The 27,517-nt window shown below is 45.7% G+C and overlaps 1 long non-coding RNA gene across 14 annotated transcripts in view; it reads left to right on the top strand.

Moving 5' to 3' along the window:
- Nucleotides 1-27,517, top strand: part of LOC102391382 — a 74,157-nt gene that overhangs the window by 42,046 nt on the left and 4,594 nt on the right. For 5 of the 14 annotated variants that reach the window (XR_006639963.1, XR_006639960.1, XR_006639954.1 and 2 more), the window contains 4 exons: nt 14,227-14,471; nt 15,641-15,725; nt 18,753-18,946; nt 19,067-24,656. This is a non-coding gene — a long non-coding RNA (uncharacterized LOC102391382). Of the gene's footprint in view, nt 1-11,184; nt 11,281-14,172; nt 14,472-15,640; nt 15,726-18,752; nt 18,947-19,066; nt 24,657-27,517 lie in introns of all 14 variants that reach the window. The other 9 variants (XR_006544489.1, XR_006544487.1, XR_006639959.1 and 6 more) reach the window with 9 other exon arrangements.

Genomic DNA, 27,517 nt, shown 5'->3' with positions numbered 1-27,517 from the left:
AATCTCATTCTGAAATCTAAGGTTTTTACTTTTTTTCAAAAACAGTTTTAACTTTTTTTTAATGTTATAAAATATTTTAATCATGTGGGAGGATTATGTCATAAACACCCATATACTCACTGCTCATATTCAGCAAATGTTAACATTTTGGAGTTTTGCTTCAGACCTTTTTGTTTTTGTTATAGGTCACAGATATGGTGAGAACCACAGTGGGCCCTCCTTCACCCCGGTCTCCCTCTAATGTAGGAGACACTGCCCTGGCTTGGGGTGTCCCTCCCACGCAGGGCGTTATGGTCGCACCACACGTGTCAGAATCCCTGAATAAGAGAGTGCATGTGGACACCTGGACGCTGCTTATCAGCAGGTCCCTGACCTTGCCCTTCCCAAGCTCAGTGACTGGCTTTCCCTAGACGTGCCCCACACAACGTGGAACTCAAATGCTCCAGCGCCCAAACCTGTTCTCTTCACCTTCAGTCTTATCTCTCCTGTTTTCTCCATCTTGGGCAGAGAACCTGAGTCCTCTTTGGGTTTCTGGGACCACGTGCATGCAGGGGCACCTTCTCCTCTCTGTCCACCACCCCTGAGTCCAGGCCTAGTCAGAGTTAGAAGCGTCACTGCCCAGGAGCCCCTCACCTGCTCTTAGCATCTAGAACCCTTGGGGTTTCTGCACTTTCACCCTCACTGAGTCTGAGAGGATCTTGTCACACCTCTGCTTTTCCTCCCTGGACTCCCTGCTACACCTGAGTGACCACCACAAATATCAGTGGGACCCTGGAAACCTTACCCATCTGATTTCCCTGGCCCTTCAGCCTTCGCTTTGCCATCCGGCCGCTGCCCCCGTGCTGTTCTCCGGGACTTCTCTGCAGGGCTCATTTCTGCACATGAGCGTGCTGTCCTCTCCCCTCTTCTTGCTTGATGGGGCTACCTGTGTTGCAGACTGGGTGGCTTAGAACAACAGAAGTTTATCCTCTCACAGTCCTGGAGGCCAGAGACCAAGATCCTGGAGTGGTCCAGGTCATGCCTGCTCCGGAGGCTCCAGGGGCTCCATCTCTACCTCTTCCAGCCCCCTGGCAGCTGCTGGCTTTCTTGGCTTGTGGCCGTGTCACTCCAGGCTTGGCCTCCATCTTCACACAGCCTCTCTCCTCTTGCGTCTCTCTCCTCCCATCTTTCTCTTCTGGAAACACCTGTGGTACAGGTGATGACATGCCCACCCTGATGACCTTGGGTGACAGCGGGATCATCAGCTTAGTCACATCAACAAAGAGCCTTTCCCCAAAGGTCACCTTCAGAGATTCCAAGGTTTGATAGGGACAGAACCTTGGGGGGCGTCACCCTTTGCCCTGCCACCCTGGCAGGCTTCTCAGTGCCTTTGACATCTGGCTCCGCCCTTGCTTGGGGCCTCCTCCTGCCACCCCGGCTGCTGCCTCTGGCCTCTCCGCTGCCATGTGGGACTGTGGCGGGTCGGGTACTTCTGCCTTGTGGTCTCTCCTGTCCCCACTTTTGGCAGGTGCTAGACACTCAGTAACTGTGTGACACCTCAGAGTGATTGACGGCTTTCCCTGCCTGTAGTCAGATACTGAGTACTGTCACGGGTGCTGAGAAATACTGCTGGGGGTTCCCTCCCCGCCCCCACCCGCTCCCCCTGGCTTGTTGCAGTGGCCACCTTGCTGACCTTCCCGCCCCAGCCTTTCATCGCCGCCACTGCTGGAATGATGTTTCTAAAACACTGTTTTCATCCTGTCACCTGCTCAGGAACTCGGATGTTGCAGCCTTCGGGGCTTCAGTCTCTCAGGCTCGCCCCCAACCCCCACCTTATAATCACCTGCGACTCTGCCTGGCACATTTCTGGGTCCCGTTGCTGTTTTCCTGCTCTCTATCACAGCAATGAGCTGCCTGTTTCATTACTTGCTTCACAAATTGGAGCTTCCTGTGCTTTCACGTCTCCAAAAAATTCTGTCTCCAGCTCCTTAGGAACCCTCTGAGCTCTGGTGTCTGCTCACCTGGTGCAGAGGACAAGGGGCAGGTAGCCCCCCGCACCCCCAGCTTTCCCTTCTCTGGCCTGAGGAGCCTTTATGCTTGTGTCCTGCCCCAAGGGGCAGATCCTCCTGGCCCTTGCTTTATAGAGTGTCTGGGGACGGTGCTGCCTTTCCACCCTCTTGCCTGCATGGTACCCACCCCCAACCCACCCCCTGCCGGTTCACTCTCTGTAGTGGGAAGACAGGCAGCAACATGTCATCATACAGGGAAAATGCGTGTGTGCGTGCATGTAGAACTCTTGTGTAGGAGATGTGAAGGCGGAGTGGGGCCTGGTTAGGCCATTAGAGTACAGCTGGGGAACCTGCCCCACACGGGGAGGTGACGTGTGACCTGAGCGCTGAGGAGCAGCAGGTGCCATTGGCAGCCTGATTAATCTAAGGCCTCAGGGAGGAAGGGGGACGGAAGGAGACCTGCTGCGAGCTGCAGGGGAGCAAGAAGGGGCCGGCTCGGCACTCGGTTTAGGGAGTCTGGTCTTGATCCTGGAAGCGCTTGGGCTCACACTGTGCTGCTCCTTTTCATCTCTTCCAGGTTAGAAAGTCAAGGCAGGAGGTGCTGTTGATGCTGCTGGAGCAAGGGCTCGTCTTTCACGACATTGAAAGCTAAGTGTGCCCAGTGCTGCTGGTGCTGTTGGCCCCCAGCGGTGACAATGAGTACAAAGCAGAAGGCATGAACATTAGTCTGTGTGGGAACAGCAGCCCCATGTCTCTGCTGACTGTCCCAGAACTTGGCGTGAGTGCGACTTAGGGTGTCCTGTGCATACAGTGGTGACCAGCACTGTTCCCATAAACAAGGAAGCTGGCAATGTGGACTTGGTCAGAGAAAGTTCACAGTTCAGATCCAAGTGATTATCCTTATACCCAGTTGTTTCACGAAGGCAAAATTTGGGACTCAGCGTGATTCTGGCACAGGTGAGGCAGCTGGCGAGGTGCTCAGGTTTCTAGGTAAATTCTTAAGCCACCTGGGATCATGGGCCCCTTTTCCCAAAGTGAGGACCCGAGGTGGTATGGGAGATGCTTTTAGGTGCTACTTGGACAATTTTTAAAAATGGAATAGACGTGGATATCTGTTTTATAAAGTAAGATGAGATTGAACTGGGCATGTCAGCAAATAAGAAAGAGTCTGGAGAACGCAGGGTCCTGTTCATCGCAGTTTGGGAAACACCGTGATATCTGTGCTTTTACCAGTAAAGGTATACAATGAAAGGATGAGTATAAGCACTGACTGTCTTCTGCTTTTAGTAGCAAAGTTTGTGGTATCCTTGGGTTTGTAGGATTCTACACCCATTATGAAGTGATTATATAAGCAAGGACGTTCTCCTTGCTTCCAGAGCCTTTATTCACAAATGAGCTGCGGAGGAGGCAGTGCTGGCCTTCATTGGCCACCCTTGGACTAAGAGCCCAGCCTGTCCCTGAGCTTATCCTTCACGGCTCAGGGGAAGGTCAGCCAAGGCCACCGTGTGTTCTGTAGCTGCTGCTCCCTCCCCAGGGACTCTGGTAGGTGGTGCTGCACAGTCCACCCCTTTCTGTTGGCATCACAGAACTAAGGGTGGTGCTAGAGATAAAGAACCCACCTGCCAGTGCAGGAGAATCAAGAGATGTGGGTTCAGTCCCTGTGTTGGGAAGATCGCCTGGAGGAAAGCATGGCAACCCACTCCAATACTCTTGCCTGGAGCCCGGCGGGCTACAGTCCATAGGGTTGCAAAGAGTGGGACACAACTGAAGTGACTTAGCATATACACACAGCACAGAAGTAAATAGCTCCAGGATTATTCCAGCATTTTGAGGGAAATGCACAAGGATTTTAAAAAATCTTAAGCCTTAATTATGAGTACAATAAGATACAGTTGTTTCCTTGGTGGCAAAAGAATGATGTTCAAGAAAGGAATTCTAGTGTGGAGACATTACACATCATGGAGCTAAAAATTTGTAATACAGCATCAGAACATTCGATCATTATTCTTCATTTATGTAAAAGTTGTTCTCAACCATGAGTTAAAGGTCCGGCTTTTTAAACTAATTTAATTTTTTGCATAATCCATATGTTTATAAGATGAATCAGGCTGAAGAATAATTGATTATTAAAATTCAAATTCTCCAGGGTTCTTTTATAAATTTCAAGTTTCCCTGTAAGAAATTAAATTTATTTTGCAAAGTGAACCTAGATAATATCATTTAGTTGGGATATCTGGCAGCTGAGTGTTGAACTTTGCCAATTAGATCTTCTTTTTCGTTTGAAAGTTGGCTAGGCGAGTTTCCAAGGCTACAACTGACAACCAAATACCTTATCCCTAAAGACTGATAATAGCATGACAAATAATTCTAAAGGCATTTTTGCATGATTTTTATTTTGTTTTGTTTCCAGCCACTCCATTCTTGTCAGCAGTATTCTTCTATTTTTTTTTTATTTTTGGCGAAAATATTTGGAAAATATAATGTCTTCAAGAAGCTCTCTTCACATGTCACTTGCACAACAAATTAGTTCACATAAATTGTATTTTTCATTCAAAGTGGGTTGCCGATTTCATAACTTGAAATGTGCAGGCTTTTAAACGTGGCTGCAAAAAGCAAAAATGATCTTGACCTGTGCCCAGGTGGAGGCATATCTGCATTTTAGAGGACTTCTGGAAGGCTACCCCTTCTCTTCCCTTGGAGCCCCAAGGGGAACAGGACTTGGGGTGCCTTGCCTGGCCTGTGTATACTCGGGTCGGACTCAGAAGCTCCCTCCCTTGTTCCTTGGAGGCCAAGAGTCTAGGAGCAGTCTCACTCCTTGGGACCCCGGAGCCCTGGAGCACAGAGATGCTGTTCTCTCTTTAGCGAGGAAATAACAGTAGGATAGGAGTGGATTTCATTCTTCAAGGAACAGAGACCACGTGTGTGATTGGCAGAGCTCCCTCGGGAAGACAGGTTCTCATTTAGCCAGTCTGAGTGACACCTTGAACACCGTGGCTATCTATGTGTATTTGTGAGGAGGTGATGGGAGAGAAAAGAAGCAAATTGCAGTGCTCTGATGTTCTTGTGTTTTGGGCTTTCTTTGCAGCCACATGGTGTGAATATTGCTACATCCGCGTGTTCACAAACACATGCACTCTTGGAACAGTGCTGTCTTGAAAAGATTGCTTCTGCTCCGAGGCACCTGCACGCCTCCATAGACAAAGGCGTGTGTCTATTCATTAGACTTTACATTCTCTCTGGAAGTTACAATCAGTTGATTCTGATGCCAGCAACCGTAGTGTACACATGACTGGGGGTATCAGAGCTCGCCAATGGGACGCGCCCTGGGCATTTTAAACTGAGTTATGCAGTGCAGATTATGTGTACTGTGTGGTGGTTTCCTATGTCCTGGTTTCTCACATAAACGTGGTTTGTTTCGTGAAGTCTGTCTAATACGCCAAGTGACATTAGCCACTCCCTCCTTCATACAGTCAGAAGACTGGGTTCCTATCTGTCTTGTGTCATTTAGCAATCGAATCGCAAACGTCATTTGTTTGTTTATTTCTCCTTCGAAGTGGTGCACTTCTTAAACACAGGTGGCCTTCTATCACTGGCACCCAGCACAGTGCCAGGCCCAGAGTAAGCACTAAATAAATGTTAGTTGTTGAATGAATGAATTGGTAAAACCTGGAAGCGCCGTATCCTGTAATTATATCTCGACAGCATAAACAGGCCACCAGAGACCAATTACAATTCCTCTTGTTTGCAGGAAGGCCATTAGCATTCTGAGATTATAACTAATTGTCAGAAGCCTATTTTTCTCTCCCAACACGTTTTTGCATTAAGGCTTCCTCATTTTTTGTTGTCATGTCTATTTTTAAGCTCATTTTTATTTGTGCATTCATTTAAAAGGAACGTTGCAGTTCCCTACTGTAAAGAATAGCTGGGTCCCAGCAAAAACGTGAAGGTGGTCATTCCACACACATGGTTCCCAGGGCCAAGGGAATGTCATGGCTCGTCACGCGGTGTGCTGACTTTCTAATGATTGTGAATTTGTTTTGTATGGGCAGTAATAAGGTCCTGTGGGTGTGGCCAATGGAGAGAGTGGATGGAGATGCCGGCCTGTTGCCCGTTACCCTGGATACGGAGCCTCGTGTCTCATTTCTGTGGCTGTCACTCCGTGCAGCTCTGTCGAGCACCAGATCAGCAATACGTGTCTCCTCAGTCCTGAAGACACAGCCTTCTCCTTATTTGAGTTGTGGGGCGAGTTCCCTCTCCCCGCCCCCCTCCACCCCATTTGCTTCTCTTTTCCCTCTTGTCTGCTGGGTGCAGATTCCAAATAGAATAGCTGGTGAACTGCTAACCAGGAGCTTGCTTGGCTGTAAAATACATAAATAAATAAAGGCAGTGCTGTGCAGTGGGCAGAGCAAACGAGCGATGGGAAGCCCTTCCTTCTTTCTTCTTCCCCTTTTCTTTTCTTTTTTTATTTTGAGGAGGTTGGGGGAGTTCTTTAAACATTTTTTGGAATAATTTTTCATTCTGTCTTAATTTCAAACTTGTAGAAGAGTTGCAGGAATGAACTGCTGTATACCCTTTGTCCCACTTCACCCGTGGTTTATATTTATCTCTGTTTGTTTAATCACACCCTCTTTCTTTACACATGTGCACACATACACACATCTCTCTCTCTATATATATATATAGATATATATATATACATACATATATATACATGCACATATTTGTGTATATTTTTCTGAGCCACTTGAGAGTAAATTGGAGACACTGTTGCCCCTTTACTCCTAAATACTTAAGTGGATGTTTCCTAAAAACAAGGAAATTTTCTCTTAAACATCCACAGTACATCGCTCAAAATCAGGCAGTTTAACCCTGATGCAATACTAATACGTCATCCACGGTTCACGTTCCAGTGTTGCCGTTTGTCCAGGATCACCCCTGGTACTGAATGGCTGCACGTCCTTTGTCTCCTTGGGCCTGGGATGGATGTGGAGTCTTTCTCTGAATTTTGTAACATGAACATGTGGGAAAGGGACAGGGCAGTGGTTCCAGTGAAAGAAGAAAAAGTGAAAGTGTTAGTCACTCAGTCATGTCTGACTCTTTGCAACCCTATGGACTGTAGCCCACTGGGCTCCTTTGTTCACGGGATTTTCCAGGCAAGAATACTGGAGTGGGTAGCCATTTGCTTCTCCAGGGAATCTGCCTGACCCAGGGATCGAACCTGCATCACTCACGTTGCAGGCAGATTCTTTACCATCTGAGCCACCAGTCTCCCAATTTAGGCTCGTCTGACGTTTCCTGGTGACTGTAGAGTCCAGCTCGGCGTTTCTGGTGGGAAATGTAGGGTTGTGCTCTTGTGTGTCACATCAGGGGGCCCAGGACTTCGGTTTGACCTGATATTGGCGGTGTGAACTCTGGTGACTTAGACGGAGGGGGTGTCTGCCCAGCTCCTCTGTGCTTCTTTTCCCCTCTGAATATAATAAGGGGAGTTACTTTGCAGCCACACGAGTTTGTTGTTCATCAAACTTTCACCCACTCCTGTTAGCGCCCATCGATGATTCCAGCTGACATTGCTGTGAAGTGTCCCGTCTCCATTATTTGCTAACATTTTGTTGAGATTTTCACATCTATATTCAAGAAGACTATTGTAGGCAATTTTCTTTTCCTATTATGTTTTTGTCAGGTTTTAGAATCAGGGTTATTCCAGCTTCAAAAAAATGAGTTGGGAAGTATTCCCTGCTCTTCTATTTTCTGAAAGATTTTGTTTAAGATTGGTGTTATTTTTCCCTTAAATATTTGTTAGAATCTCCCCAGTAAAACTTCTGGCTCTAGGGTTTTCTGAGATGGTTTTTGATGACAGATTCAACACAGATATGGCCTGTTCACATCTGTTATTTCATCTGTGACACTGGGTAAGTTGTATATTTTCAGGAACTTATTAATTTCATCTGAGTTGTTAATTTATTGGGATAAAGTTGCTTACAATATTCCCTTATTCCTTTACTCCCTGGGAAGATCTGCAGAATTATCCCTTCCATTTATGATAGTGGTAATTTCTGCTGTTTATTATTTCCTTCCTTCTACTTACCTGAGTTCAGTTTGCTTGTAGTTTTCCGGTTTCTTAAGGATAAAGCTTAATTTTTCTCAATCTAGCTTCTTTTCTACTTTAAGGGTTTAAACCTACACATTTAACATTAGTGTCTTTGTCATGTATTGGCTCTTACTAAAAGGTGACTTTCTCTATCACTGGCAGTAATCTGTATCTTGCCGTCCACTGAGATAGTACGATTAATAAATATAACCCCTCCAGCATTCTCGTGCTTACTGCCCATCACAGTATATCAGTTTACATCTGTTTACTCATATGTCTATATATGTCTTTACATTGAAAATGTTCTTCCTTTCGTTGGCACAGAGTTTGGTCTTGCTTTTATATCCAATCTGATAGTTTCTGCCTTTTAATTGGCGTGTTTATTGCACTTATGTTTAATGGAATTATTGATATATTTGAATTTAATTCTGCCACTTTTTTTGTTTTCTATTGGTCTCGTTTGTTCTTCTGTTAATTTTTTCCTGCCTTCCTTGGGCTAATTGACTATTTTTGTAGTATTGCATTTTAATTTCTCTATTGAGAATTTTCAAAAAATATAGTACCTTGCTGCAACGCAGTTCCCTCAGCCCCCTCCTCTGTGCTGCTGTTCTCACATACATGATGACATGTACATTACATGACAATCCCGGTAATATGACATTACAATTTTTGATTTGAACAATTCTAAGTTTTAGAGCAAGTAAAAAAAGAGAAAAAAAATTAATCGCCTTTTATACCCACATTTTTACCATTTTTGATGCTTTTGTTTCCTTTCCTTGGTCTGAGTGTCCATCTGATGTCATTTCCCTTCAGCCTAAAGAACTTACTTTAGTACTGTTTTTAGTTTGGTTGGCTGCTGACGAAAGCTCTGTTTTCATCTGAAAATGTCTTTTTTTTTTTTTGCCTTCAATTTTGAATGATGCTTTACTGGATATAGAATTGAGGTTTGTTCTTGTTTTTCCTTGCAGCACTTTAAAGATACCATCCTGCTGTCTTCTGGAGAGGTCAGCTGTCATTCATATCGTAGCACTGTGTAGAATATCCTCTTTCCTCTGTCAGCTCTTGAGATTGTTCTCTGTGTCTTTGTAGAGTGGGTGTTTTTCCTGCTTTCCGTTTCTTAAACTCCTTGGATTTGTGTGTTGATGCCCTTCAGTTAATTTGGGCAGTTTTTGGCTGTTGTTCCTTTAAGTGCTTTTTAAAATCTCTTTTTTCTTTCAGTCCAGGACTTGGATTACATAAAATTGGAACCCTTGATATTGTCCCGTTAGGTGTTTGGGTTTCTGTTTTTGTTTATTTTTTTAAAGTAATTTTTCTGATGCTCAGATTTGGTGATTTTAATTGCTTTTTTTTAAGTTCAGTGACTCTTTTTGTCACCTCCAATCTGCTGTTAGGCCTCTCCATTACATTTTTTTTTACCATAGTTATTTTGGTTTTTAGTGCTGGAGCTTCCATTTTTTACCTTTTTTGTAGTTGACATATGTCTATGATGTAGAGATTCCCTGTATGTTCTTTATGCTTGTATTTTATTTTAATCCTTGAATATATTTATAAAAGCTTCCTGAAAGTCCTTGTCTGGCGCTTGCAACATTTGGATCATCTTGGTGTTAATTTTTGTTGACTGTTTTTTTCTTTACTATGGGTCACTTTTTCCTGTTAACACATATTAGTTAGTTTTAATTGAATGTTGTTGTTTTTGTCTGACCAAGCTACTGTGTCTTGGTCAAAAGTCTTGATTCTTCTGACCAAGCTACTGTGTCTTGGTCAGAAGTCTTGATTCTTTTTTATAGTTTCCATTTCTTTGATGAGATTTCCTATCTGTTCATGTGTTATGAGTATTTTCCTTTTAGTTAACAGCTCTTTAAAGTCCTTTTAAAGTTCACTACTTCTAACATCTGGATCTTCTGTGGATTTGTTTCTACTGACTGAGGTTTTCCTTGAATGTAAGTCACATTTCCCCATTTGTTCTCATGTCTATAAATTTTTATTATCTAATATGTCTTCTTGACGAAACAGTGCAGAAACTCTGGACTCTGTGTTTTTCCTCTGAAGAGTGTTGACTTTGTTCTAGAGTCTGCTCTCTCTTCAGCCCTCAGCAGCTGAAACCACACAGCTCCTTCTGCCTTCCAGCTATTGCTTCACTCTGAACCTTACCCCCTTCCCAGTGCCCACATGGTGCCGAGATCAGCTGAGAGTTAGAGTAAGGTTTAATCTCAGGCAGGTGGGGGCTTTCCCTTGTCTAGCTCTCTTCCAGGATTTCTTCCTCACTTTCCAGCTGCTCTGGTCACCTCTGTCTCTGTCCTCTGACTTATCAAGCCAGTAAAACAGTAGCTTTTACTTTAAGTTCAGCTACCCTGCATGCTGGTGCAGAATGAGGGGTGCCCTGGGCAGAAAGACAGCAGCAGGGCATGTTGTATCCAAGGTCTGCTCCCTTTTAGTCTTGCCAGTGTTTAGTGAGTCTTTGGTGATGGCCTGCAAGCCAGCTATTCCTATATATCCCACTTCACCAATATTTGGTTTGGGTAACAGGAGTTCCCCTCTTTGAGTGTTAGTTTCCTCATCTGGAAAAATGAAGATGAATGATACTTATGTCGTAGGTTTTGAGGAACGTGAAAGAGGGGATGTTCATAAGTGGTTCATGCATGTGTCAGGCACACAGTAGGCATCTGGTAAGTGGTAACTCTCAGGCTTTAGACCTTCTGATCATGTCTGTGCTCAGTCGTATCTGACTCTTTGCAACCCTGTGGACTGTAGCCCACCAGGCTCCTCCGTCCATGGGATTCTCCAGGCAAGAATACTGGAGTGGGTTGCCATTTCCTTCTCCAGGGGATCTTCCCAACCCAGGGATCAAACCCAGGTCTCCCGCATTGCAGGCAGACGCTTTAACCTCTCAGCCACCAGGGAAGCCCTTCTGAGTAAGAGGAAAACTGTTGGCCTTCTATTGATATAACTTGACAAAATGCAAAAGAAAGTGTTCTCTGTTTTGACTCCTGGGGTGTTCTGGCAATATTTTGAATATTAGCTTTCAGAATCTAGTTAGTGATCCATGTGAGATCTGTGCTGTGGTATCTCAAGTGACCCAGGTTTTTCTTGTTATTTGTAATCTGCAAGCTGTCATCAGTGCTGAGCAAGAGCACAGTTGAACGCCTGCTGTTCCCTCGATTCTGTGAACTGTGTGGCTACGGGAAGCTCTTTCAAGTTCGGAAGGTGGGATCATGTGGTTTCAAAACTCAGAAAGTTAAAACCTTCAAGATCGATTCCTTTAAAGTGCCTGGACTTCCTCAGTAGACACAGTCTGGATGAAAACGTGGCCAGAGTAAACTGTGTAAGACACAGTGAATACCACTGCCCTTTCTCCCTGCCACTCGGCCCGTGGAGATTCGGGGAGGCACAGGAGGGAGGGACCTGCTGAGACCTGTCGGCTTGTGCTTAGACACCGGGCCAGGCGTGCAGGGCCTCTCACTGTATGGGCTGAGGGGCTCTAGGACCCTCTTAGCTTTGCCGTCCGTTCTGACTGCACTCCCTGCACTGCCCTCCCCTTTTATGGCTGGTCACTTGGTTGTCAGAGTCTTCTTTCTGAAGGCCATTGCCTCCCCACCCCTCTCCCCATCCCCAGCAGCCTCCCCCTCCATCTTGCTGTGCAACTGCTTATCTTCTCTATGGCCTCTCCTCATGACACGATGTGGAGCCAAGTAGACAGGGCTCATTTACCATGCAGAGAATATTAAGGGTCTCTTTTGCTCTATTGCTAACCAAATGCATTATGTATTGAGACAATTAGGAGCCAGAACGTCCTAGCATGTGGTGCTCAGCTGTAAATCTTCTGTTTCCAATGCAGCAAAGGCACCTGGGTGGTGCCGAGTGGGCGCCGGGCTCAGTAAGTGCTTGTTAGCTGCCTGACCAGCAGAGTAATTGCTCTCAAGCTTCCTGCTTGTTGGTTTTCACAATTTGTTAAGACAAAAAGAAATCTGAGAATAATGAGCATGCGTTTTGCCTCTTTAAGGTGTGTGCTACAAATTTTGGTGATATTTGTCACGCTGTCAGACAAGAAGGCCCTGAACAATTTTTGGTACGTGACATTTTGCAAATTGTTATTGCCGACGTACATCTTAGGGCACTTTTTAAATTAGTGGTAAAGTTTTGTCTTTTTGAGCCTGTTACTTTGGAATGGCAGCTCAATTTTGCATTCATCAGTTTCAGGTTTCTTGACTCCAGGAGCTGAGGTTTCTCTTAAGCACCGGGTGGCTGGTTGCGGGGTTGAGCAGGAGCAGCCCCCGCCTCTTTCCTGGGGGCTCCTGCTGTAGCTTCCTCCCTGGTCACTTCCCCCAGTCTCTTCTTGTTGTCTAAGCCACCCGCTCTGTTCCTTCATGACTGCTCTTTCTGTAACACTGTTCTACCACCTCACTGCTGGGCTTCAGTACCTGTGGGACTTTTCTTGGTTTACAGATTAAAATCCAGACTCCCATTTCCTCCTCCTCTGCCCAGGTCCCTTCACAGGTGCCTTTCCTGTCTCACCTCCACCACCTCCCTCAGGTCTGATTGCTGCTCTAACCATTGGTCATGCATGTGAATCATGGGGAAGGCGAAAGAGGGTATTTTTGATAAAGTCCCTGGTGATTCTTGGCACAGCAGGGTGGAGAACCATGTCACCCTTTGGCTGGGGGGCTTTTCAGGGCCTCAAGGCTTTCTGCTCTTGCATACCGCTTCTCTCCCCGACTTCCCTACTCATTACTACCCACCTCCTTCCAGAGGCTTCCCGGCCTGGGGGGACCCTGCTCACAGTTCACACCCAGCTTGCAGGTGCGTTTGCTTTCTCCCTGTCTTTGACTCACCTGCTGCTGTGTCAGAGTTAGTTTCTCCCTTCTTGGCATTCTGTAGCATTCTGTTCAGGGTGTGTCCCTCACACGCCTCTTTACAGTGTCACTGATGGGGGACCTTCACCTAGTCATGTTGGTCTGCTTCTCCACTGCCCACTGAGCACCAGGTCCCCAGAGAACTGTGCTGAGTAAGCACTTGCCACTTTTATGTGACAGGGCGAAATATCTGTATGGTTTGAATTAACCTCAAAAAGTATCATTTTTAAGTTGATTTTTAAATTTAAGTTTAGAAGCTCATTTTGTTCTATTTAAACTGTAGCCATTCAACATAATTCTGAAATAATTTTTAGTGGGCTGTTGCCATGAACACACAACGTTATCTCCTATAGCAGACAGGAGAAGAGCAGTGACCAACATACTAATCCTTCTGTAAGTGGAAATTTCCACGATCATATGTTTCTATTTGTGAAGCATTTTGGCTAATTATTTTACCTAAGGATATTAAAAACAAAGCCTTATTTTTAAAGGGTAAATTTAAAAAGAGGTCATAATCATGACCGCCATACAGATATAAGATGAACACAGGTCAGAGCGTTTATTGAATGCATCGATTAGTGAAGGAACCAGTAAGATCCAACAACTAGCTTAACTGAAGTGCCATATATTCACAGTCACACTGAGGAGGACTGACGTGAGCTTGTAAATTGACTCACCACCATCCATATCCAGGGTGATGATAACCCATTGCGTTCCATCGCTCCCAGCTTGCCTTCTATGAACAGGAACAGTTTGCATTACTATCAGGTTTTAACAATCTGCCCTCTATGACTAAAAGGGAGACTGTGGCTCAGACATAAAAAAAAAAAATAAACAAACAAAAAAAACAAACCTGCCTGCAATGCAGGTAAACCCGGGTTTGATCCTTGGGTGGGGAAGATCCCCCAGAGAAGGGAATGGCAACCCACTCCAGTATTCTTGCCTGTAAAATTCCATGGACAGAGGAGCCTGGTGGGCTGTAGTCCATGGGGGTTGCAAGGAGTCGGACATGACTGAGCGACTAACACTTTCACTTATGACTAAAACATCCCCAAAGACCATCTTACCTTGGTGGGTGTGCTGCTTGGGGAATCCAGAACTTCAAAGTCATCCACAATTCTTCTCTACAATTCACATAACAGATACCAGTCATTCAGCCTTTGGGAGGTTTTCTGTATTTAACCAGGTCATTTGCTAGGATTAAGGGGTAAAGGAAGTTACTTCTCATTATTTCTGTTTGTTTCAGATGCTTCATTTTGGACTCATATCTGGTTCCCTTTTCTGCACCCTTAACTTACAGCTCTGCCTCCATGGCATCACTGAGTCAGGCCCACCCTTGCTCAGGGTGGCTGAGTCAGAGCAGCACGGTTCTGTTGGCTTTGGTAGCTCCTGAAGTTTTTTGAGCTCTGCACGGACAGCATGTGGGGGATGCGCAAAACCTATGCTGAGTGCTTCCTGGCCGTGGCCCACAACGCGTCCCCTGAGGTCTGCAGGGCCAGACTCTGGCCCCTTTTCATCACACTGATCAGTGACCCCTGCCGATGGGTGAGTGTGGCCACTCTGAGGCCTCAGCATGGCCTCTGGACTTGTCACTGTGTCCTGTGTCTTTTCAGTAATGGACCAGCTTATTTAGACTTTGTGAGGATTTTTAGAGCACCTGAAATCTCAGAAGGCTGGAGTGTTGGTAGCAAACAAATATTCCAGAAATGAAAATGAGGAGAAAACTGTAACTGCCAAGTTACCTTTTCTGTTACAGTCATAAACATGCCCACAGTGATTAATAAGCGCTGTTCACATGCTTTACAAAGTCTGGAATTATTTGATATGGAATTAATATTCTGGAAGCATACAAACTACATGATGGTACTACAGTTTTCCTGATTTTCTATTGAAAAATAGTTTATTTGGAACTGAGGGACTGCTTTTAGAAAGCAATACACCTGCTGAGACATGATTTGGTGGACATCGAGTTGTCTGGTGGTTAGCCATCTGTCCCACCTGGAATCAAGTGAATCAGACCCCATACCCACTGAGCCCTCTCTGACTGCAGGTGCTCAAGGCTGCCTTCCAGTCCCTGGGCCCCTTCATCTCCACCTTTGCCAACCAGCCCTCCAGGGCTGGCCTCTATATTCAGGAAGATAGTACCTTGAACATCTGACCACTAGCTCCGGGTTTGGACTCAGACATCAGCCCGGGCTACTGGGTGCAGGCAGCTGTGGGGACACAGCCTCCGCCTGGTGAGTTTCAGCCGGATAATTATCAGGGTCCCCGCTTCACCTCAAGCGTCCACCTAAAATTCTAGCAATTATCTCGTCTGGAGTTTTAGTAACAGTGACCTTCTGGGCAAGATGGAATATTAGAGCTTTAATTATGTAAAGAAGCAAAAAGTAATTGCAATAATGATTTTGAAACATGACTACTGGGTTATAAATAATGAAGCTACTGTCTCCTAAATTTAGATAAAATATTCATTGAGAGTAGTGATTAAATAACCTATAAAGAAAATTTTCTTTTACCATTTGATTAATGAAGTTCTTTGGACATTTCACACAGGGAAAATGTGAAGTCTCCCAAATAGACTTTTGTGCCATAGGATTTTACATGCACATGAAGGGGACATTCCTGACCCTCTGTTCGTCGGCCCTACACTGTATTTCTTGTATGTTCTAGTGATTGATCTTGGGTTTGTTTTTTTTTTTGTCTTCCCTCTGAAGATGATGGATACACTCTAAGCAGACCATTCAAGATGGTTCACAAGCATCTCTCCAGTGTTAATGTTCCTCAGCAGTGAGAGAGGAGGTAACTCACATCTCAGGTGGTATGGATGCTCTGTAGGGGTGGTGGATCCTTCCCTCCACCTTTCTTCACCAAGATTCACTGAGTTCTTGCTGAAGGTCAGGCCTGGGGCGCCATGTCTTCCTCATCAAGACTTTCCAACTGGCTCTCGAGTAGCCAGGTCTTACCAGCTCCCACACCTTTTATTTTCTAACACCTGCCCCCTGGTGGAGGGACTGATGAGCAGTAAGTGCAAGAAGTCTTGCCATGCCAAGGGGTGCCAGCGCACTGAAGCCAGGGCTCATGCACCACTTGGGCACGGTGGAGGGGTTGGCTGCACCTTCCTGTGCCTTTTTCAGTGCACAAAGTACCCCTCAGTGGATCCGAGGGTACTGACTGGGCCCCTATTCCTCTGTGAGGTTAGTATCTTCTGGCCCCAGGAGACCTGAGAGGTTGGGTCTCCAGGTAGATGGGAGGACTGGCTTGCGAGGACGTGGGCCTCACCTTTTCCCAATTTCCTTCTAGTCTGTTGTTGTTTGTTGTTCAGTTGCTCAGTTGTATCCAATTCGCGATCCCATGGACTGCAGCGCACCAGGCTTCCCTGTCCCTCACTATCTCCCGGAGCTTGCTTAAACTCATGTCCATTAAGTCGATGATGCCATCCAACCATCTCATCCTCTGTCACCCCCTCCTCCTCATGCCCTCAATCTCCAGTCTGTTGTACGGCGCTAAAAACTTGCTTCCCTCAATTTAACGCACTTCAGCACAGTCAGGCCAGACAGAGCCAGCTCTGCCCAGAGAACTCTGTCTTTGCCCGTCCACAGACACCAGCACCTTCCCACGTGTCAGTAGCTCCTCTGGTGGCCTGGTGGAGAACTCTGTCTTGGCTGGAGCCGAGCTGACCAGTCTTCCCCCAGAGGCCACGAAGCTCCCCAGTGTTAACGACCTCCCCATCCATGGCCATCCTCAACCGGATTCCTGGGCCTACCCAGAGTGTCCTGAAGATGCTTTCAATAATTTCCTTTTATTGGCAAACTCCTCTCCCTGACACAAGCAAGGACTTAGAGCTGCTGCTGAGTGAGGCTGGCCACGGGAGGAAGGCGGGATTTCACCCGGGGCCATGCACAGGGGCTATGTGGCCAGGAGCGGAATCCAGAGAGTTCTGGGTAGCTTGCAAGAGCACATGATGAATGATCCAGGCATTCAAGATAACTGTTGTCCATCCTGATGAGAGAAAACTGCATCTTTCTCTGTATGTGTGCTCCCTTTTGTCCCCCCCGGGGAGGGTAGTGTAGGGGGAGCCTGGCTCAGTCTTTCTTCACTGCCGTCACCCGGGGGATCCCACTGTGCAGGTCCCAGCAGGGGTTTCACCTCCTTGCTTTTCAGCCATGCCTGCAAAACTGGAGCCAGCTTTCAGGTAAAAGCAGGCAGTTCTCAGGCACGTCCTAAGCAGTGGAAATTTCATTAGCTCCTTGGACCCGGTTCTGTCACTTCCTGTGTGACAATGCCCTTTCTAGTTATGAACAGCTAAGGACAGTGCCCCTTTCAGAGCCTGTTAACTCAGCCCTTACCTAAAGCTGAAGATGTTTGCCTTTGTGCAGCCAGGAAAAGTACAACTTCTTCTCTGGGGTATTTTTCATGCCGTGACTAGTGTTCCCACAGAGTGTCTGATCTGGGAGCCAGGCCCTGCGGTCCATATCCATCATCACGCCTCTTCTTTCTCTAAACACGGCTAGATTTGTATTCTTCCCTGAGTTGGGGAAACTGGAAAAAAAAAACAACACTTGCTGCTGTTGCCAGGCAAAGATTTGTGAAGCCTTTCGGGAAAGGAAATGTGAAAATCCAGTTAGCTCTGTGATTATTCTGTGTCTTTAAATTCATAAAGGAAATTAACTCAGCGTTTGCTGAAGGATCAAGCACATGTAACATATCGCTCCTAATAGTTATAGACAAAGGTCTGTTCTTGGAAAATGCATTTCTAAAGCTGAGTTATTCAGTGCCTGGACCTGGACTGGGTGCTGAGGCTGTGATGACAGACACACGAGGCCCTTATGACCTGGTTGAGGGGATTGTGGACACAATCCCCTGCATAGGGCGTGTTGGGCCAGGGCAGGGGCGGGTGCACAGGCCAGGAAGCCATCCCTCCTGGGGGCAGAGGAAGGGTCTAGGAGAAGACCTGGCAGAGCAGCTGACATGTGAGGCGGGCTTTAGGCAATGGCCAGGAGTCTATCATCTCGAAAAGTCAGGGATGAGTTCAGAGGTTTCCTCCAGTTTCCCCAAAGCATTTGTGAAATCCTGCATGCAGATGCGGACTTAATCTCTTTGTGACAAAGGACCCACAACTTTCATCAGTGCTCAAAGGGATCTGGGACCCCAAAGATTCAGAAAGAAACCCCACATTGCGGATTCATGCCCTAGCCATGGCGGGGTGTGGTCTTTGCAAGCTCCAAATATTTCAGTGACTCTCTGGGATTTGACTGGTGGAAAACAGGATGCAGGGAGTGCTATGTGTGTGGAGCCGGGGCCTTGGAAACACGAGTTGGTTTTTATAGAAAGGCACGTGAAATATATCATCTTCACTGTTAGGATAGCCTCAGGTTGTCAAGTCGAGGATAGAAAGATCGAGTAGCCCTGGGGGCTCAGGAGCGAGGTCTTCAGTCATCCATGAAGATCGCCTCAGCTCATGCATGTGCATGCGTGTGTGGCAGGGCCAGCAGCTGTCCACTTTATAAATGGGGGACCCCCGCCCACTGTGCTTCTGGGCCTCCCGGACAGCGGTGTTCAGGACACTGTGTTGTCTTTCTGTGAAAGATGATGAAGGTAAACTCTGATTTTCCCAATTGAGGCTTTTCAACTTCAGGTTTGATGCTCTGTGCATGGCTGGTGTTTAGCTGGAATAAAGTTAATGTCTGTAAACCTCAGCATCTCGGCGAGAGGGGGGCCGGGGGGCGGGGTAGGGGTGCTGTGCTTGTGCAGCACGTTTGCATCCAGCCTGTCTTGTTGTAAAGCCAAATCCAGTTATTAAAATTCTCGAAACTTCTCTTCCCACAGCTCAAGTTCAGGGATTATCAGCTGCACGGAGAGCTGCCCAGCTTGACTCTGTGAACAAGGCCTAGCACCAGCCAAGAGAAGGGCCAAGTGAAGTGTCCATGACAGGTCCCATCCCTGACCCTGACAGCCAGGGGCCCCAGCTGACCTCACCACCGTGGGGCGAGCTTTCCGCAGCCAGGATATTAGCAAGCACGGTAAGTCTCTGCCCTGTCCCTCTGTCACTGAGGATGTGACAGAAATCACAAAGCCGCATTTTCTTTTATTAATATATCCTGGCAGAGATGATAAATGGCAAATTTAATTTTATTCTTAAGGTCATGTGTTGGATAACTAGACAACCAATCAATGGGGTGATTGATAACACTGACTCTCCTCCACGAAACAGAGGTGGGAGACCAAAAAGCGCCTTCCCCCCTCCCCAGAGATGACGAGACCTGCTTATTTGGGGGGAATTAAATGTCTAAAGGCTCCATCTCACCGCTGACCGACATTCACATCTTTCAGTGATGAGAGGAAGTGAGTTCATGCAGCTCCTGGAATGTAAAGTTGACAGCGGCCTTCAAGCTGTGTATCACCTCCAGCCTGTCCTGCGGGCCTCCTCTCACACCTGGCTGCTCAGGATGGGAGGTGGATGCTGTTTCTTGGGGGAGAGATTTTGAAAAGCCAGTAGCTCATCACTTTTTCTCCTCTAGTCTGAAGCCAGCCCAGGTGAGACCTGGACTCCACGTCTAGGGCAAGGAGGAAGCCCAGCACTTCTTTCTTTTTTTTTAAAAAAAAATTTATTGGCTTGGTAGCTCAGGTGGTAAAGAATCTGCCTGCAATGCAGGAGACCCAGGTTCGATTCCTGGGTTGTGAAGATCCCCTGGAGAAGGCAACCTACTCCAGTATTCTTGCCTAGAGAATTCCATGGACAGAGGAGTCTGGTGGGCTACAGTCCATGAGGGTCACGAAGAGTAGGAAATGAATGAGCAGCTAACATAGTTGATGTGCAGTGTGTTAGTTTCAGATGTACAGCAAAGTGAATCGGTTTCACATATACACATATCCACTAGTTTTTAGATTCTTTTCCCATGTAGACCATTAGAGAGTATTGAGTCGAGCTCCCTGTGTTACACAGCGGATCATCATTAGTTACCTATAGTAGTGTGTCTGTATCAACCCTAGTCTCCCAGTTTACCCCTCCCCCTGCCTTGTCTCCTGGCCATCATATGTTTGTTTTCTACATCCATGACTCTACTTCTGTTTTGTAAAGAGGTTCATTTGTACCTTTTTGTTTAAATTCTACACATAAGCGATATCATATGATTTGGCGTTTATTTCTCACCTTAAGTTTCTCCAGCTTTCCAGCGTGCTTATGGTTCGAGGCTCTGATGCCTTCCTAATTCCTACTAAGCTTGCACACGGACCCCCTTGAGCTGGGGTCCTTCCCAGGTAATGGTAAGCCTATCGAATTAAAATCAGCGAGGAATCTGTGCTCATAAAGTCATGGTGTGTTGGCACTCTTTCATTTTTATGGGCTGTGATGGGCAGTCTTCAAAATTGTGGTCTCCAGGGCCAGAGTACCAATTGTTTGTCCATTCTCACAGTTTATATTTTGGTTTTCATGATTAAACTAACTTATCACCTCCCTTTACCCCCACTGGTTCACTCCAGTAAAGCAAAACAAAAGATGAATGAAAACGGTCCAAATACTAAATGTTTAAGAGTTCGTTAAGGTTGCCTTTGACTAGTAAGGGATGAGATGATATCCTGTTTTGCTGATTGGTTTCAAAAAATAGGCAAGAAAGCTCATATTGTTACCCTTGTTGCCTGGAGTATAAAAACCATCTGTGTTAAGTGGAAAGGTGTGGTCATGTATACCTTGGTGGGAGACGTGGTACTCTTTGGGCTTCTTTGTCATACATGGACACAAAAACAGAAACAAAAGAACAGATACTTCCAAGCTGGTGTTCTTAAGTGATGGATCTTGAAGGGTCTGCATAGCTGGGCTCTTGGTTTATCTTGAGGTATGTCAGGCAGCTTGAACTTGACCCTTAGTTTCCTAAGGGGTCAGTCAGGATGCTTTTAGTTGCAAAAGAAGAAAAAACAAACAAACAAAAAAACCTCAAAGAGCTTAAGCAATGAGGCAGAAGAGGAGGTGAAGCTGGGAGACTGGTCCCCTCAGCCCTTGTGTTGACCCTGGTCCAGCTCCCACTCTACCATCTTTATGTGCTGACTCAATCCAGAGCTATCCGGGGAAAGAGGGTCTTGTTCTTCCCACTTGTCTCTTTTGACTGCCTGGTGGTTTTCTGGGGAAATGACCTCCTAGCTCCTTCTGGGGTTGCTTTGACTTGGGGTGGTTTACTTAAACCTTAACTTGGCTCCAGGAGTAAGTTCTGTATGTAATGATGGCACTGAAGACTTGGGAATAAAATTAATTCCTGGAGGAAGAGAAATGATCTATTATTTATTAATCTCTGTGAATTTATTAACTTGGAGAAATTGAGGTCTTAGGTTATCACATCAAAATATTTCTGTTTTATCATGTCCCTCTATTAAAATGAGTGGTACATTTCAGTGAAAACCTTGGGAATTGAAGGTTCTGGTAGCATGCCTCAGAGCAAGCGAAGCATCAATCGGTGTATTAATCGACTTTCCCGGATCATATATTGAGCTGATTTGTCAGAATCCATTAAGCTAGTCGACAGTATGACATTTCAAGTGCAAGTAGGAAAATCCATGTTATGGTTGAAGGAGAAGGTCAGGTCCATCTCAGTTAATCAATGATCAGAGACCAATATGTCACCGCCGGACGGTCCTGCTCATTTTAATTGTTAACCTAATGTAAAGGTTCATCAGCAAACATTAGAGGTGTTTGTACATGTGAAAATTGAGAACAGTTTCCTAAGTAAATACTCTTTTATCAGCCGTGTCTTTTCACTCAGATTAAATGGGTCCTCCCCTTCACTGTCCACCCTCTCTCTCTGGAGTCCAGCCGGGAGGCACTCTCCTATTCCTGAGAAACGCTGAGGGTACTGATCACCATTTCCTACAAACCTTGCTCTGCCTTCTGGAGTGGTCTATGCTTTAAACATGTGACTGTTGATCAGTTAACCATACCGGGGATCCTGGGGCTTAAAGAAGGGTAAATGCAGACTCAGGTTGTTGGTACCCAGCAACGGGAGCCTGTCTTTTGTAAGAGCCTCAAGCAGCCTTGAATGTAAGATGCACCTTCAGTGAGTGACCTGTGCGATATCAAATATAAGCTTGCAAATGTATTTTTTTGCATCTAGAGAAATGCCACTGACTTCAGGGGGAGCTCTGGCCTTGGTTTGCAGAAGTCATTTCTGGCCTTGAAAGAGGGTTCTTTGAAGGGGGAGCAGTAGGGCGGCTTCCTCCTTTGGACTGTGTTGCTAACCTGCCCACTCTCTCTGCAGGGTCCAGGTGGACCTGGCAGTGGTGTGAGGGGCCCCAGTCCCTTCGAAGAGAATAAATCTAAATTACAGGTTTCTTCCTTGACAAGAAAAGCAACTCAAAATTTTACATTATCTGGAAGTTAAATTTAAGAATGGCTGTTGGAGCCAAATGTTTTTCTTCCATCAATATTAATGACATATCTTAGTTCATAATCTCTGTTGCTAATATTTCCTCTCCAACTGAAAAAAAAGTAAATTCTCAAGTAGTGTTTAAAGTATTCCAAACAATCTAGAATGGTATCTTAATAAAACAAAATGAAGTATGAGAAAAGAATTTGACACGTATACATTAATGTTTAATGTCTATTTATGCAAACCATTTAAGTCCTTTTTTTTTTGGTCCGAAAACTTTTTGACAACTTCCTTTGTTGAACCACGTTTGGTTTTGTTCTACCTCGTGGCTAGTTTCTTGTGCTATGGAAGTTCTCTTAAAGGTTTGTAATCACTGAATCCCATTGTCCTCATAGAGAAAAGGTGAGTGGGTAATGTCTTAAGAAGGCAGCATTCCGTCCATTGGAAAAAGGTAGTAGTGAGCAGAGTGAGGGCCTCGAGCCATAGAGGCTGGGGCAGTTATAGGAGAAGAGGAGAGGGTTTGCATTTTCCAGAGCTGCCTGGACCAGTCTAACAAGACGTGGATGTTCTCAACTGTGCTCTGTGACATGGTGCTGGACCAGTTTGGAAACGACCCTGCTTTAACTTGCGTCCAGGTTGAAAACTCACCCCCCTGCAAAACCAGAAGTCGGTCCAGGCCTCTCGTCCCTCTTACGTCTCTGCTTGGCTGTTTTCACATTTAAGTTCCAACCACCTTGTCTTTCGTGAGTATTCTCCCTCTCTCCTGCAAGCATGATGGTTTCCTTTCTCTCCCATTTCCCAGGACATAAAACCTCAGCCCCTGCTAGATCAGTGTGTGTCCATGACCGACCCAGCAGCGCAGACCGTCAACACCAACATAGCCAAACACTGCGCCTGCAGCCTGCCTGGGGGTGGCGCTCACCCTGGGCCGGCAGAACTGGCACTGCCTGAAAGGCACGTACAAGACGCTGGCCTCCGACGTGCGGGTAAAAGAAGCCTTTGCAGAGGCTGGCTCAGAACAGCTAATTAGGAGACGGGGAAGCTGCGGCCAGGCCCACTGACCTGTGCTTTTTGTGGCTGACGTTGGCGTGTTTACTGGCCTCTGATGAAATAGAGCTTTAAGTGGTCAGCACCTGGCAGTATCAGTTTTGCTCCAGAAATGCCACCTACGCTCTTGATAATGCTGAGTTCTGCTTGCCTTCTGAGGTCCACCCCGTGGAAAGTCCAGCGCACCCTGGCCTTCTCTTTCCACGAGCTTGCTGTGATCTTTGGGGATCAGTTAACAGCAGCCCACCTGCTACCCGTCTTCAATGGATTTCTAAAGGACCTGGATAAAGTATGAATAGGAGTCCTCAAACACCTGTATGATTTTCTAAAGGTAGGGAGAAGGGTTAAAACAATAAACAAACCTCCCCTCTTCAATACAATTTTTTAAAACCCTGGGTAGGTATAGATTCAGTTAAAAAAAAAAAAAAAGCAGCTGTCTGGGTTTCTTCAGTTGAAACGTATCATCCACAGTCTTAAAGTGGGCATTCTTTCAGTGATGGGTAAATATTTTTCTGTCTTTCCTCCTAATCCCCCTGTCCCTTAGAGTTCTAATGCCATGGAGAATTACACTCCGGGAAAGGAGAAGCTGGGTTGCCGGGCAGCGTGTGCCTTGCCCGGGGTCATCTAAGAGAAGTGCCCGGCTGAAATCCAGTCTCAGTTCTGCATGAAGAGCTTTTTCTTGCAAGATGGTGCTGATTGCCTCCTTGCCTTTTTTTTTCCTCCCCTCCTAAAGGAATGATGAGTATAAAACTGAGAGTTTAAAAATGACCTCAAGAAACTAATTAGTTGCATCCAGACGACCGGGAGCTGCCCTTGACAGAGCTGGGCGCCTGCTGCTTGGCTGGTGTGGGCACAGAGCGCGCGAGCAGCGCCTCCTCCCTGGGAAGCAGCGTGGCATTATCTCCCGAGCACACACAGGCCTGGGTTTTTTGTGTTTTTTTTCAGGCAGGAAATTGTGAAAGATGGAAGAGTGGAGGGCGTGTAGAAACACACAAGCATATACACGAAACAGGGGGGAAAGGTTGGAAGCAGTCAGGGAGGCACTGTCTGTGTGTTTACAGCAAAGCTAATTCACAGCCACTCTGGGTAATGGAGACTCAGGCGTCAGGGAGACATACAGCTATGGCCAGGGACAGATGTATAACCTGAAGTTTATAAGAAAACAGAGTATTGGGGGGCATTCTGGAGGATTATATATTCTTATTTATATGTAAATTTTTAAAAACTAGTTGCTTCATGAAGACAAGAGGAGAGAATATCTTTATCAGCTTCAAGAATTTGTAGTGACCGATAACAGCAGCAATTGGAGGTTTCGATATGAACTAGCAGAGTAAGTAAAACCTGTTTGGGGATATGAGAAGGCAAATTAGATGGAATAATTCTTAATTTCCCTACCTTATAATTGATTTCTAAAGTAGCAGTAAGAGTCTTCTTCTGGATAAAGAGATTATGTTTTTATTAAGGGATAAACTGAATTCCAAAGCTCTAAGTTACAAATACCACAGTCTCCGGGGAGACATTCATTTTCAGAGGCAGACAGGGCGAGAGTCACTTTGAAATTAGAGTGTTCTGCTGTTCTATAAGGCAATTTATTCGAACCAAATAAAAGATGAATCACCCGCTCTTCAATATTCTCCTATTAATCGGAGCAGTTTTTGCCAAAGCTTTCTTGAACATTCTGAGTGTAACCCTCTGTTTAAGGACACAGCGTGGTTTATACACTTCAGCTCCTAAAGAAAATTATGCTACAGTGAGAGAGATGAGAAAGTCTAACCCAGATGAGGTGATTATTGAATAAAAACGTCCCCCAAGGTGGCTCATTTTGTGTGTGAAGGAGTTATTTAACTCCATTGTGTGCCGGCAAGAAGAATGTTCAAGGTCTTAGTGATTGCAGAAGAGTGAAATCGTCCCCTTAAATAATTCTCCTTCCTGGGGTGTAGAATGTGCTTTCCGCAGTATTGAGTAGATTTGTTTGTGGTGGTGTTGTTTGGGTGTTAGTTTTCACCTCCTCAAGATTTATTTCTGTAATCTCTTGTTTTCATTTTTCTTGCCCTCAACTAGAAATCTCTCAAATAATTGTCTTCCCTGTAGAAATCCATCAGGATTTTGCAGCTCTTCGGGATAAGATTTGGCCGATGCCAGGGGCAAACGAAAAGATTTTCTCTTTGCTGTGATCCTTAATCATTATGCTTAATTTGAGAGATTGAGGTTTCAGTCATTATGCCTTGTCCCCGGCGCATATTCTGAGAAAAACAGGCCCACGTTTTTTTCCGTGAAGGCATCGCGCCCTCTAGTGGCCGATGCGGGAACTCGGCGCGGCCCGCCTCGGGCTGGGCTGAACCGTCTACCCCGGGTTGGGGGCTCCGATGGGGATGCGAGGACCGAGACCCCGGGTGGGGTTGGGGCCGGAGGCCGGCAGGAACCGGGAACGGGGGGCCGGAGACCAAGGATGGAGTCGGGACGAGGGACCGGCTGATCCACCTCCCAGGGCCGGCGACCGAGGGAGGGCACGGTGTGGACCCGGTGCTGGTGCCGGTGCTGGCTGCGAGGACCCGTTTCCCGGGCCGGGCCGAGCCGACTAGCCTCGCCGGACGGCGTTATCGCCAACATCTGTGCGGTGGTTATTGAAGCCGAAGCCCACCGATATAAATTGTGTGTTCCGTGCCCACGATACTGGTATCATTTTTCTGAAAACAGTGCCTTTTTTTTTTTTTTTTTTGATATGAAAGTATTCATCGGCACCCCTGGCTTCTGTTTCTAACTTCCACGCAATCACTCTTTCATTACCTTTCCTTTGCCAGGGTGGAAATCATGCCGTTTGTTTCTGTTCCCCTCTCCCCTTCCCCACTTGGAGAGAGCTCTCTGGCGGTGGCTTGTTCCCACCGGCGGGTGATGGATTTTCCCCGGAGCGCGGAGCCCGGCTCGGTTCTCCCCAAGCGGACCTCGTGCGAGCGCGCGAGCCGAGAGCTCAGGCAGAGCAGTTAGTCTGCAGCGTCGGGGCTGCGGCGACCGGGAAACCTCGTTTGTTTTCCCCTTGATCTGCTGATCTTTGGGAACTTCAGCGTCCTGGCTATTTTTATGTTATCTGATTTTTTAAAGTTTTATGTGTTTTCGAACTGATAACCTAAAGTTGAAAGATTAAAGCCCTTATTCATAAATTTCTCAACCTCTGTTTTACAAAGTCTAACTTATTTTCTTTTGGTTTGATTTGTGTGCGTGAGAGAGATGAAGAATTAAGATTTCTTTGTTTTTCTTCACTTTTCTTTGCGTAGCCATTTTCCCTCAGCTTCCGTTGATCTCACAGCCCGGCTATTTTTGTCTGTAAGATGAAATGAGAGTAAAGAGATAAATAATGTTTTTCACATTTCATAATTTATTTTCTTTTTAATTTCGGACAGTTGATACTGATTTTGGAACTCCATAATCCCAATGATGTTTATGATCATTTAATGCACATTGTCTTAAAGTTGTGTGCAGATAAAGAGTCTGAGGTTCAGTGAATCTCCTTCAAATTAGTCAGGAATCATGGCCTTTTCTGTTTATGATTTTTAGAAAAAGGAATATTTATGTTTCTTCCATTTTAACTCCTGTATTTTATCTGGGCTTAATTTGTCCATTTACTCATGAAAGCAGCTTTTATTTTAAAATTAGAAACTGTATTATAGTTTTATTAATATAAAGTTAGCTCTTTGGTTTAACTATGTGCCTGAGCATGAAAATTGTAGGTAAATTACTTTATATATCACACCCTTTAAACAGTGGCTTAGTGTTTTCTTCTAAACATAGATTGGGTTGATTCTCTAGCACGGTTTTATAAAAAAAAAGTAGTTAGTAAGCAGACTCCAGCGAAGAAAAGATGATCCTGTTTTATGTGAGCTTATACCAGCTGAACACTGAGAAAAAAAAAAAACTCACTTGAAAATATCGATTTACTAAGGTACTCTGATGGTGTTAAAATGTTATAAAAATGACATGTTCTGAAAGGTAATGATTTAGTTAGCAAGGGGACATTTTCTCAGATTTGGAATCTTAAGATTAATAATGTATTTTTCTAATGCCATTCCCTTTTTAAAATTCTGTTTTTTATGAAGGGTTTTATGTGTGTGTGTATGTAACGCCATATATTTAAACATCTTTTTTCCTCTGTGTTCTAATGATCACTGTGACAAAAATTACTTTCTCCCGTGCTTA

This window comes from Bubalus bubalis, chromosome 14, assembly GCF_019923935.1.
Source record: "Bubalus bubalis isolate 160015118507 breed Murrah chromosome 14, NDDB_SH_1, whole genome shotgun sequence".
Taxonomy (NCBI): Eukaryota; Metazoa; Chordata; class Mammalia; order Artiodactyla; family Bovidae; genus Bubalus; species Bubalus bubalis.
The sequence above is the reverse complement of the archived record's forward strand: the minus strand, read 5'-3'. Positions and strand labels throughout refer to the sequence as shown.